The 12,684-nt window shown below is 45.7% G+C and overlaps 1 protein-coding gene and 1 long non-coding RNA gene across 4 annotated transcripts in view; one reads left to right on the forward strand and one right to left on the reverse strand.

Annotated features, from left to right (window-relative positions):
• Positions 1–12,684, reverse strand: part of LOC126986819 (uncharacterized) — a 36,867-nt gene that overhangs the window by 11,863 nt on the left and 12,320 nt on the right. The gene's annotated exons all lie outside the window — the stretch shown is intronic.
• LOC126986811 (uncharacterized) overlaps positions 1–12,684 on the forward strand; it is a 108,987-nt gene that overhangs the window by 1,668 nt on the left and 94,635 nt on the right. For 2 of the 3 annotated variants that reach the window (XM_050843183.1, XM_050843178.1), the window contains exon 2: positions 11,411–11,489. The gene's annotated coding sequence lies outside the window, so the exon portion shown is untranslated. Of the gene's footprint in view, positions 1–9,011; positions 9,030–11,410; positions 11,490–12,684 lie in introns of those variants that run through there. The other variant, XM_050843185.1, reaches the window with a different exon arrangement.

Below are 12,684 nucleotides of genomic sequence, written 5' to 3' on the forward strand. Positions count from 1 at the left end.
CCGCAGCCGCAAAATAGCTCGCAGAGGGCTTAGGGTCGGGGAGCATATTTAAACTACTCCAACCGGACTTTACGACCTACTAACGGGGGGGCTACGCCCCCCTGGACCCCCCCCCCTTCTAACCAGGGGGGGCATAGCCCCCCCCCCTGGACCCCCCCCTCATGTATATGTGACTTATTTCAGCGAGGAGGTATTTCTCGCAACACCCGCTGCAGCGTCGCTGCGGCCAGCAGAGGAGGCGACACGCTTTCGTAAACATTATCCCATATTTTCAAGAGTAAAAAAAAAGTCCTTGAATTGGATTTTCAAAGCGTTTCCATGACTGTTGAAGGTTTGTAGAAAAGATATATGAAGAGATACTGAGGTTTCATAAGGTAGGTAATGAGATACTGGCACGGACCTAAAACGAATCTTAACCTATTTTTCAACCCCCCCATAACTCAAAAACTATGCATTTGCGATGCATTTCATGTTTACCCCCGCATTCACCGAAGTCTCAATGGCCCCCTAGCCAATTTTGGTTGCGAGGGGTGAGTATGGGCAAACACTAGAATAATGCAGATTTGGCTGCTTTTTAATGTGGCTTTGCCTTGCTGCCTAGCCTTCAGCTGTAGCAACAGGCCACAGAGGGGATACAAAATTTATAAATTTCCTGCAAGCCCACTGAGAAGACAGAGTTGGGCTAACAGTCAGTCATCTTGGGAGGAAACCATCTTGTTGGTCAGGTTTATGCCAGATATGCAGTGTGTGTGTCTTGCTGTCATAACTGCCCTCCCGTTGTCCTGATATGGAAATCATTGTAAGAGAGACAGCTACAAGGACTGAAACAATCGTTCACCTTAGGTCCAGACATCCAAGCTGATGAGGGGAGCTGTACGTCGCCCTTATGTCCAAAATTATTGGATGTGATCTCCCCACAGGGCTCTAGCTGTTAAAATAGACTCACAATAGATATTTCACAGTCTCACAGGCTGGACATATTACAAAATTTTAGATGAACAGAAGGTAGCTTTTGGGTGTGCCTTACCTGCATTGGTAAAACTCTAGAATCACACCCAACCCACGTTAATGATTAACACATTATTTTTTAAAATTGTATTTGTTAAGCATTACTCTGATAACTTTCCATTATTATTACTCATTTCTGAGATTTTAAAATGCTGGGAAATATTACTATTTTAGCAGTGATAGGTTACTATTAACTCATGTGATAGGCTTCATCTAGAAACTCCTCTAGGTAGAGTTATAAATCTATCTTTATTTAATATCCTAATCCTGTAATGAACACCACTGAGTGCCGGGGATCGAACCCAAGCCTTCTGAGTAGAAGTCAGGGCAGTAAACCGACCACGCCACTGATGAGCTAAAAGGTCACCGTGCTAGAAGCCACTTCTGGGGCCAATACCTGACGCCCCAGCCCCGTACTGTGGACATGAAGGTGAAGGTGACCCCGCTCACACTTGTGACTGTCGTAGACGCTTTTAACCCCTTCTTTACCGAATGTGTGTTTTGATGTACGAGCGTACATCACATGAAAACAGCCACGCCTCACCGGAACTGCTGGTGATGTATGCTCATACACCATGTAATGAATGGTAGAATCTGGGCCACAGGGGAGGCCGGTAACTCTGTTTCTGTTGTCTTGGTGATGGCAACTCCTCTGTGTTTTGCCAACAAAGCAGTGAGCGATGTGTGATGTCGTAATACAGTGATCCCTCGCCATATCACAGTTCACTTATCGCGGTCTCGCTGTATCGCGGATTTTAAAATTGTAAATATTTAGTTTTGTATCACGGATTTTTCGCTATATAGCGGGATTTTGCGGTATAGAGGTATTTTAATACAGTCGTCCCTCAGATAGTACGGGGGTTAGGGATCCAAGACTCCCATACTATTCGAAAATCCGTATAAAATTAGTGCTCCCCCTAGAAACACTTCTGGGCTGTGTTTGAGAGCGGGAATCGGGACTCTCCGAACGTCCTGAGTGCTCTCAAACGCGTGACGCAGCAGCGCGAGTTGCCAACTCGGCATGTCCGCTAGCTCCTGGCTTTGAGAGGTGGAGCGCCTTTGTGCTGTGATGACGTCATCAGCAAATATGGCCCAAACAAACACATATAAGTGTTTCCATTGCATTTCACCTCTGTGAGCCACCATAACCACTACAGCTTCCTTTACATCTTCTGTTGTAAGGAGTTCGTCAGCCAGGACAACTAGTAATGCATGATAAATGTTGCCAGGAAGATCAGCGTACGCCATTTTGCTGCGAGTGAGACGCCATTACCATAGCAACGACGAGGCTTAGTAAAAGGACGGCCTTTATCTCCACTCTTGCAGCACTCTTGGAGCACTGGCAGTTACTGTGGCAAGAATTTGTTTTACACTATGATAGATACAGCAAACACTGCTCTCATTCACGTGGTATGCTCTCCGTACCACAATGTAACTTTTCCTAAATCTGAATTCTTCTGCAAGGTGAATACCTTTCTCAAACGCTTTGGGGTGCTTTCAGCAGGTGTTTTGGTAGAGCAGTGTTGCCACTCACGCCATGGCTACTTGGTGCGATGAGCGGGAAATTTAAAAATCCTAAAAAAAATCTTCCATGACAACCCGTATAAAACCAAAACTGTACTGTTGGAAACCGTACTATTTGAGGGACGACTGTATATTTATTATTTTACTTATTTTGCAGTAAAAGAAGCATATTAAACATATTAAAATAATATTAAATTGAAATAAAATACGTAGCGCACAGCAGATGAGTAGACAAAGACTCGCACGTATGTAAAACGTAGCTACGGCCACTTGAGCTAGTTTGTCCACATGTGATTGTACACAGCACACTATTGGCTGATGGATGGGAGGCGACCAATCAGAGGACTGTGTTCCGTATCCTAGGCGCTGATTGGCTCAGCAACCGTAGCATTTGTTGGTTCATCAGTGGTCAGCTCGGAGACAAATGGAGAGTGTGTTACAGCTTGCTACCGTTAAATGCTCGAGAAGTTGGCAGTGAGGACCCAGACAGGATGAGGCAATGACTTCACTTGAACAAGACTACAGTACCCTCTCGAGTTTCGCAATCCACGGGTTTTGCGTTTAGTCCTAAATTCTTACCATCCCGACTTTCGCTCATTATCACCCCGACTTTCGCTTCGCTTTGACACGTATGGGTCACGTCTACTTACCATCGGCGTCATGCACACTACCTTTTTTGGTAGTATCACACCGGACGTTTTCCTCCAAACATTGTGGCTATGGCAAGAGAGAGAGAGAGAGAGAGAGAGAGAGAGAGAGAGAGAGAGAGAGAGAATGGGTCATTTTGAAGCTGCAGTTGAAGGAGGGTGCCTTACGATAGGCTGACAGTTCTGAAAACACGCTGGGAGTCCGATGACGTCATCGCCGACGCTCACCCTATCAGCGGCTCCACTGCCTTAAGGGGGTGTCACAATTCCCGTTTTCATCCAACCGTTGGGTCTACGGGCAACGCCCATACACTCAACCGGGAGCGAGTTCACGGTTATCCGTAAGCTGGTGTCACACAGTGCTTTTTTCTTCCCACCGAGTTGGCGCCACCTAGGGCAACTGGTAACTCCAACTTTTCTGGGTGTGCGTCACACACAGCCAATGGCGGTTGCCCGTATCCACATCCACAACGTAAACAAAGCACTTGCCCTATATCGACATGGCGTCGTCTGCTATAGTAAGGGCTGTCGCGGTTTGTGCTGCCATTACCCAGGTTATGGACTTGTTGCTGCTGTTAAATGGAAGGAAGAAACAGTTGTGGGTGTGGCATGCCTGTAGTTCATCCATGCCAGTTCTCATTGTCACCACTGCATGTGCGCGGCCAATCCACCCATCTTGACTCAACCACTTAAACACATGGATCGAATAACCACACACACACACACACACACCAGACTTATTAGGAACCATTGCAGATGTTTCTGACAAACAGAAACAATTTCACCATTTCTTGAGTGTGTTAGAACGTATTTGGTGAGTGGCTCACATGAACCTAACCTAGCTATTGACAAGAAGAGAGCAGTCGTCTTTAACACTGCTCTCTTCTTGCCATTGAATATGTTTGGTTTGTATGAACCACTCACCAAATAAGTTCTAACCCACTCTAGGAAATGGCGAAGCCATTTTTGTTTGTGAGAAACATCTGCCATGGTTCATGATGAGTCTGGTGTGTGCGTGTATGTGTGTCTTTGTTGTTACTCAATCCACGTGTTTATGTGGTCGGAGTCTGGATGGGTGGGTTGGCCGCTCACGCACAGTGGTGACAATGAGAACTGGCACGGAGGAACCACAGACACGCCACACCCACAACAGCTTCTTCCTTCCATTTAACTGATACAACAAGTCCATAACTTGGGTAATGGCAGCACAAGCCGCGAGAGCCCTTACTTTAGTAGACGATGCCATGTCGATACAGGGCAAGTGCTTTGTTTACATTGTGGATGTGGATACGGGCAACCAACCTTGGCCGTGTGTGACGCACACCCGGAAAAGTTGGATTTGCCGGTTGCCCAAGCTGCCGCCAACGCGGTGGGAAGAAACGGGCCCAGTGTGACACCAGAAAGTTACGGACAATCGACAACTCGCTCCCGGATGGGCACATAAGCGTTGCCAGTAGCCACAACGGTTATAGGAAAACGGCCAGTGCCTTAATTAAGGCAGCGAGGCCGCTGACCAGGTGAGCGTTGGCGATTACGTCATCGGACTCCCAGGGAATCATAAGCGTGTTTTCAAAACTCAGCCAATCGTAAGGCTTCATCTGTGGCTCTAAAACGACCCATTCTCTCTTCCTGTTTTCTTCTTTTTTCCAAGGTACGTATTTTGAGATAACAAGGGAGTAAAGGAGGAAAAAAGTGAGCTCTGGGGGGCAGCATGAGCCAATTATAATGGTGCCACTATAAACAGTTGCTTGCGCCATGATGGGCTCAGGGCCGACCATCAGGCCCAGATGGATAGTCTACCTGCGCCATACTCCACATGTAAAAGATAAAGGGGGGGGTGGGGGGGGTGGGGGGCGGAACAGATAAGCGCTTTTTCAGTGTTTTCAATACCTCGAGTTTCGTGATCCTCGAGTTTAGCGCTATACCTTTGGAACAAAGTGAGTGCGAAACTCGAGAGGGTACTGTAAAGTCCTAAACGTGCTCAAAATGATTACTCCAAACTTATCTAGTTTCGTGGAACTCTTTGCGGTACTGGAATAAACACGTGGAGAGCTACTGAATCGAACAGCTGATCCACTCTTCTTCTTCTTGTGACCGACCACACGAGTAACCGACATGTTGGTGACTGAGTTTCTGACTAGAATTTCGATGAGTTTCCCGTGAAATGTAGCCGACTTTGAATCTCTCGAGAAACTAGTGGTTGGGTGACCTTGTTCACATGGGCTGAGGTGAGATTCACAGAGATATGCGTGCTTATATAAATAACATAAAATATGATATATAAATTATATAAATAATAAAATAAATATAAGGTCGCTTTGCGGAGTTTCGCCTATCACAGGGGGTTCTGGAACCTAACCCCCGCGATAAACGAGGGATTACTGTACATCATAACACTACCACCAATGGCTTGCTCCCTATCTATGACGTAACCTCTTTTACACCAATCATTATTCTTTATTATTACTTCAAATATATAGCATGAAAATCTCCGAAGACATATGGCAATAATTACACGCCTTGAGGCGTCAGTTGCCTTTGGTTGTCTATGAGAGGAAGAGCCCAGGATATTATCCTGTCCATCATGGCGTCCCCTGCAGAGTCTTACCATGATGACCATTTCATTCCGCATGACACTGATTTAGAAATGTCAGACGATGATCAGACATTGTCTGATATATCAGTGGAGGACAGTGACACTGATTATGACCCTGGGAAAGATAGTGACCTTGAAGGCGCTGACACGAGCGATGACGGAGAGGCAGAGGGGGTGGATAGCGAGGCTACGCTTTCAGCAAGTGGTTCTCGCTCGCCTTCCCCGTCACAGGCTTCCACACATTTCCAGCTGCTGTCAGATCCATTTGCTGATGCTCGCCCTAGCGTTTTGTCTAGCGCGGAAGAGGATTTTGTTGATGTGCATCCAGGAACTGTTGTATAGTAATTACCTGGGTAATAGTACATCAGCATAACACATGAAAACATATATACATAGTTATTTTACTTTTATTTTTAAGTAAATAGTATCACCACGTGGGGTTTGTGTGTTGAGCAGAATATAAAAAGATTGTAAGGAGCGAATAGTTTGGTCACTACAACAAAATATACACAACCCCCCACACCGCGGAAAGTGTAGCTGTCAGGTCGGTAAGTCGGGGGAAAGCAATGTTTACATACGCGGCGGCGCTCGGTAAAGAAGGGGTTAATCAACCCCTTTTGGCACATACGGCGGTGGCTGAACAGATAGCAAGACGGCCCCGCGTTCAGGAGGACGCAAGTTCAATCCCCGACCAGTGCCACCAAGCTGGGATTTTTCAGCCACCGCCGAGTGGCTTAAAACTACCCACATGCTGTCCAGAAGACCACCTATCAACCCGGACTCTAGATTCTAGGATTAAAGATGAGCTCCGGGAGGGCAGCATGAGCCAGTGCAAAATGGCGCCACTATAAACACTCGCCTGCGCCAGAACGGGCTGGGCCGACCATCAGGGCCCACCGGAAAGAAGCCTTGGACATACCATCAGGATCCACCGGGAAGAAGCCTACCGGCGCAATAGGCCAAGACGTAAAAATATATATATATATATATATATATATATATATATATATATATATATATATATATATATATTTATATATATATATATATATATATATATATATATATATTAGAAAAACTGCATTAACACAGTGAAAATATCCCATTATGAACACCACTAAGTGTGTAGTTGGTTTGCTGCCCTGACGTTTACTCAGAAGGCTCGGGTTCGATCCCTGGCACTCAGTGGTGTTCATTATGGGATATTTTCACTGTGTTAATGTAGTGTGGGGTGGTGTCGGGTGTGGAAATACACAGTGCGGCGGCTGGTCGGTGTCGCAAGAAATATTTCCTCGAAGAAATAAGTCGCTCTGTTGTCCACCACGTTTGCGCACTGGGGAAATACACGGCAGGGAAAACATTAATTTGTCTTGTTTTGTTCCAGTGTGTCCACTTGTTGTCTCTGTAAACGGTGAGTGAAACAAAGGATCGGTAAGCAAGTTGAATATCTTTCTCTGCGAGTTATTTTGCGGCTGCAGCTGCGTGCTGTGGCAGGTCTACAACAGGCATTGAAAAGTCAATCATTTAATGATTTGTGACAAAAAACAGTTATCGGATTATTTCATAAAACACCAAAAACTACAATAAAGAAAGTGTCGATTGCCAGTACGAGATTGGCGCACTTGTAAAATTTTGCCCATTCCGGTAACAATACAGCCCCACCGCATGGCCCCACTGTCAACCTGGCAGGCTTAGTGCCTCGCAGTCCATCGCCAAGTGTGCTATGTGGCTATACAAACAATGTGCACACAACATACACAATAAAAAATACAGGTAACTCAATTTACGCGAGTTTGGTTTACGCGTTTTTGAAATAACGCGGGGTCCAAAATCCAAATAAATGTTTAATTTACACGTTTTTTTTCACTTATACGCGATATTTATGGAGTGGCCACCAGATGTCTCACGCAACTGGACTCACACGGCGCCGCAGCCACACAGCTGAGCTGAGTTCTTCCCGTGCACCACTTGAATAACAATACAGTACCCATGCTGCCACGCTACTCAACAATAGGGGTGGGCAGGTACCGGTACCAGTACTAGTACTAACGGTACCAGCTATACGGTACGGTACTGGTACCAGACCGCTCGGTACTGATATCAGACGGCTCGGTACCAGTACCAATACTAGCCAGTCGCTCATGGTGTCCCTCATTTCTTCCTCACACGTGTGAGGCTGAGGCTGAGTGCCTGAGTGGATATCTCGGTGATATGGATATTCTCTCTCTCTCTCTCTCTCCACTGAATGAAGTGAATATTTATTTTTCGATAGAAACCTACCTTTTGTTTGATTTACGCGACCTCTTCAAGGACACAATACTCGCATAAATCGAGAGTTACCTGTATATATACCTATGTTTATTAGGTTCGTTGGCATTATTTTATGGGGGGGGTTTTCAACGCTTATAACGGACTTTCGGCATTAACGGACTGCGTTCCCCCCAATTAGTCCGTTATATCGAGGGTTTACTGTATTTCTCTCAATACCGGCCCGCGTCGCCGCCATGTCCCATCCTCCGCCCCACACCCCACACTGCCCCGTGCTGCATGTATATTTCCTCGCCCCACACTGCATTCTGAATGAATTTACTAACCAAACATAACGTAACCTAACCTATCTAACTGGGGCTTAGCCCCACTCGACCCCTTAATTTGTGCCAGTACCGGCACTCACAAATACTTGGCTATTTTCCATTACATTTACGTCCTGGATTGATGCATAAGACTTTCTTGTGGTATAAATACATTCTTCATTTGAATGGAAACCACCAGGAAAATATTTCATCAGGTGGGCTAAAAAAGATTACAGTAACCGAAGGATGGGGCAGCTGATAAAGAGAGGAGGGCGAGATGGCCAGCAGACGCGGGTGGTTCAAAAACTTTTTTCGGTTGGTCCCCGTGGATTTCTGACCAGCTGACCTTGTCCGTTATATCTGAAATCCGTTATAAGTGGGTCCGTTATATCGAGGGTTTACTGTATATATACATATATCTATACCCTGGATCTAAAAAACACTCCTGAGGACCTGAGTGGTCTTTTTGGCCTTTGAAAATAGTTGGTGTGAGGGTTGGCAGCATCTGACAACAGCAATCTTTTGACCTCCCAAACAGAACGTGAATATGGCCAGCAAATCGTGCTTGAAGGTGCAAAACATGTCAAAGACACCGACAAGGCCACACAGTGTTGGAGTACACAGCACATGGAGGACTGGCTGTGGGGCGCTGCCACAGAGAAGAAAGGGGCTGATACTGAAGTAAGGGTAGCCATCATGCGTGAGGTCAATCCCTGCTATAGGGGAAAAAACAGTGATTTTTCACTTTATTTGATGCTTTCTCAAATGGTGATAGCTTTCGTTACCAAGCCTGGCATTTTGAAAGGCTTCAGGTTCCTGTTACGACTATTTTTCAAGGTATTAGAGGAGCTATATCATGTTGCCACGAGTGTTTGTCCCGTTCACAGTGCAGAAGCCTTGCAAAAATACTGCCGGGGTCCTAAAACCACCCCTGGAAACCCCAACAACTTCCTGGAGAGCCTTTTTAAATAGATGTACCAAGGCTCCAAAAAGTTTAACAATGTGGACCCAAGTGTTGCGTACCCCCTAACGGGTGGGTTTTAACTTCTCCTTTAAACTTATCAGTGTTTCCGGCCTCAGGCAGATCAGGTGGGCGTCGGAGGCCCGGCCCTTGTAACGGCTTGTGTGTCTTCTCTGTGTGTGTCTGGGAGCCATTTCTGTTCTGGTCAAAATGCACTCCCAGGTGTTTGGTCCTGTTAGTTACCTGAAGATACGCCTCCCAGTGGATGTGTTTGTCTTCCATGTTGTATGTTGCTATGTTGCTCTTTATGCCCGGCCCACACCTGTACTGTTACTCATCACCTTTACTCCTTACTCATCTCTGCTGCTCTTTACTCATTGCCTTTATTTCTTCCTCATCTCCAGTCCCTTGACTCATCTCTGCTCTTTACTCATTGTCTTTACTCCTTACTCATCTCCAGTCCCTTGACTCATCTCTGCTCTTTAATCATTGCCTTTACGCCTTACTCATCTCCAGTCCCTTGACTCATCTCCTCTGCTCTTTACTCATGGCCTTTACTCCTTACTCATCTCCAGTCCCTTGACTCATCTCTGCTCTTTACTCATGCCTTTATGCCTTACTCATCTCTAGTCCCTTGACTCATCTCTGTTCTTTATTCATAGCCTTTACTCCTTACTCATCTCCAGTCCCTTGACTCATCTCTGCTCTTTACTCATTGTCTTTACTCCTTACTCATATCCAGTCCCTTGACTCATCTCTACTTTCCTTGTTGCCTTTACTCCTTACTCATATCCAGTCCCTTGACTCATCTCTGCTCTTTATTCATGGCCTTTACTCCTTACTCATCTCCAGTCCCTTGACTCATCTCTGCTCTTTACTCATGGCCTTTATTTCTTCCTCATCTCCAGTCCCTTGACTCATCTCTGCTCTTTAATCATCGCCTCTACTCCTCACTCATCTCCAGTCCCTTGACTCATCTCCTCTGCTCTTTACTCATGGCCTTTACTCCTCACTCATCTCCAGTCCCTTGACTCATCTCCTCTGCTCTTTATTCATGGCCTTTACTCCTCACTCATCTCCAGTCCCTTGACTCATCTCCTCTGCTCATTACTCATCGCCTTTACTCCTTACTCATCTCCAGTCCCTTGACTCATCTCCTCTGCTCTTTATTCATGGCCTTTACTTCTTACTCATCTCCAGTCCCTTGACTCATCTCCTCTGCTCTTTACTCCTTACTCATCTCCAGTCCCTTGACTCATCTCTGCTCTTTACTCATTGCCTTTACAACTCACTCATCTCCAGTCCCTTGACTCCTCTGCTCTTTACTCATTGTCTTTACTCCTTACTCATCTTCCAGTCCCTTGACTCATCTCCTCTGCTCTTTACTCATTGTCTTTACTCCTTACTCATCTCCAGTCCCTTGACTCATCTCCTCTGCTCTTTACTCATGGCCTTTACTCCTTACTCATCTCCAGTCCCTTGACTCATCTCCTCTGCTCTTTATTCATGGCCTTTACTCCTTACTCATCTCCAGTCCCTTGATTCATCTCCTCTGCTCTTTACTCATTGCCTTTATGCCTTACTCATCTCCAGTCCCTTGACTCATCTCCTCTGCTCTTTACTCATTGCCTTTACTCCTTACTCATCTCCAGTCCCTTGACTCATCTCTGCTCTTTACTCATTGTCTTTACTCCTTACTCATCTCCAGTCCCTTGACTCATCTCTGCTCTTTACTCATTGTCTTTACTCCTTACTCATCTCCAATCCCTTGACTCATCTCTGCTCTTTACTCCTTGTCTTTACTCCTCACTCATTTCCAGCCCCTTGACTCATCTCCTCTCTTTATTCATGGCCTTTACTCCTTACTCATCTCTAGTCCATTGACTCATCTCCTCTGCTCTTTACTCATCACCTTTACTCCTTACTCATCTCCAGTCCCTTAACTCATCTCCTCTCTTTACTCCTTACTCATCTCCAGTCCCTTGATTCATCTCCTCTGCTCTTTACTCATTGCCTTTACTCCTTACTCATCTCCGGTCCCTTGACCCAACTCCTTCTCACCTCCATTGTTATGTGTAAGTGTTTTTTGTTTCCCCGACAGACTGTGGTGAGAGAAGTCAATCATCAGCACACTGTCAGCACACCATCAGTACGTCATCACCCTCGTAGCAGTCTGCCTGGTAAGCCATATTTCGTGTATTTCCAGATATTTTACTCTGCCTGTTTTCCGCCATGGTGCGGTGCACACCTTTGGGCAGAGTTGCCTTTGTCCTTCTGTGTGGGGTGTGCGTGTCCTCAAAGTCGCCTTTCTCAACTCTTCTGCCCATGACCGTAGATTACCAAAATGAGACAGCTTTTTTCAACTTCCCAAAGTCAAGAACATGACATAGGGAGTTTGTTGATGATGGTGGCGATAAAACATCGGCTCTTGCTAGTTTGGGTTTGTGGTTTATAAAGCCAGTGTGTTCATTTTGTAGCCTTTTTATAGTGAGAAAAGTGATCAGCTTAAATAGCTTGTTGAGCCGTGAGTCCTTGTTTAACCCTTTCGTTGCTAAACGCTTACAGCGAGCATTAGGCGTATTTGCTGGTGGTGCTAAACGCTCGCTGCGAGCTCCAGCTACACTCAAATCTCCTGCGTATGAGAGTGCTACAACAATATTTCTCACAACACAGGATTGCTAAATGAGTGGGTTCTCCACTAAATTTGGTGGAAAATCATATCAGCCCAGTGCGGCAAATCTACGGACAAGTAACTGGTGGATGTTCTTGTCCAATATAGCGGCATTTTTGCATAGCTTCACCAATCACCTGACTGATTCTTTGACCAAATAGTTGTAAATATTGCAGTTGGCAATACTACCTTGCCAGAACCTCAAGGAGAGATGTCAGCAGTTCCTCAAAATGGCTGATCATCCTGCATGCACTGACATAAATGTCAACATTCATCACTCCCTGAACGTGCATGTACGTTTGCAGGAGAGGCATACGTAACCGACTCCTATAGATATGGGCCACCTCTTTCCAAATGATGTTTTTGGTTTTTAGCTGTGATGAACAGTTTTTGAGATACAAAGGTTAAAAGAGATCCCCCATTGGGCTGCCCGACTGTGCCTGAGGGGATAGTCGCGTCCCGCACCACACACAAAGAAAGGGTTAATAGGTACTACTTGTTATGTCTAATTCTCTCTCTCTCTCTCTCTCTCTCTCTCTCTCTCTCTCTCTCTCTCTCTCTCTCTCTCTCTCTCTCTCTCTCTCTCTCTCTCTCTCTCTCAAATTTATTAAAGTCTTGTTGTTTTGGCAAGTGTTGGCTGTTTGGTGCATCCAATATTTAGCTGTGGACTTTGTACAGCACAAGTGCTTGCATTATTTTGTCTC

This window comes from Eriocheir sinensis, chromosome 63, assembly GCF_024679095.1.
Source record: "Eriocheir sinensis breed Jianghai 21 chromosome 63, ASM2467909v1, whole genome shotgun sequence".
Lineage (NCBI taxonomy): Eukaryota > Metazoa > Arthropoda > Malacostraca > Decapoda > Varunidae > Eriocheir > Eriocheir sinensis.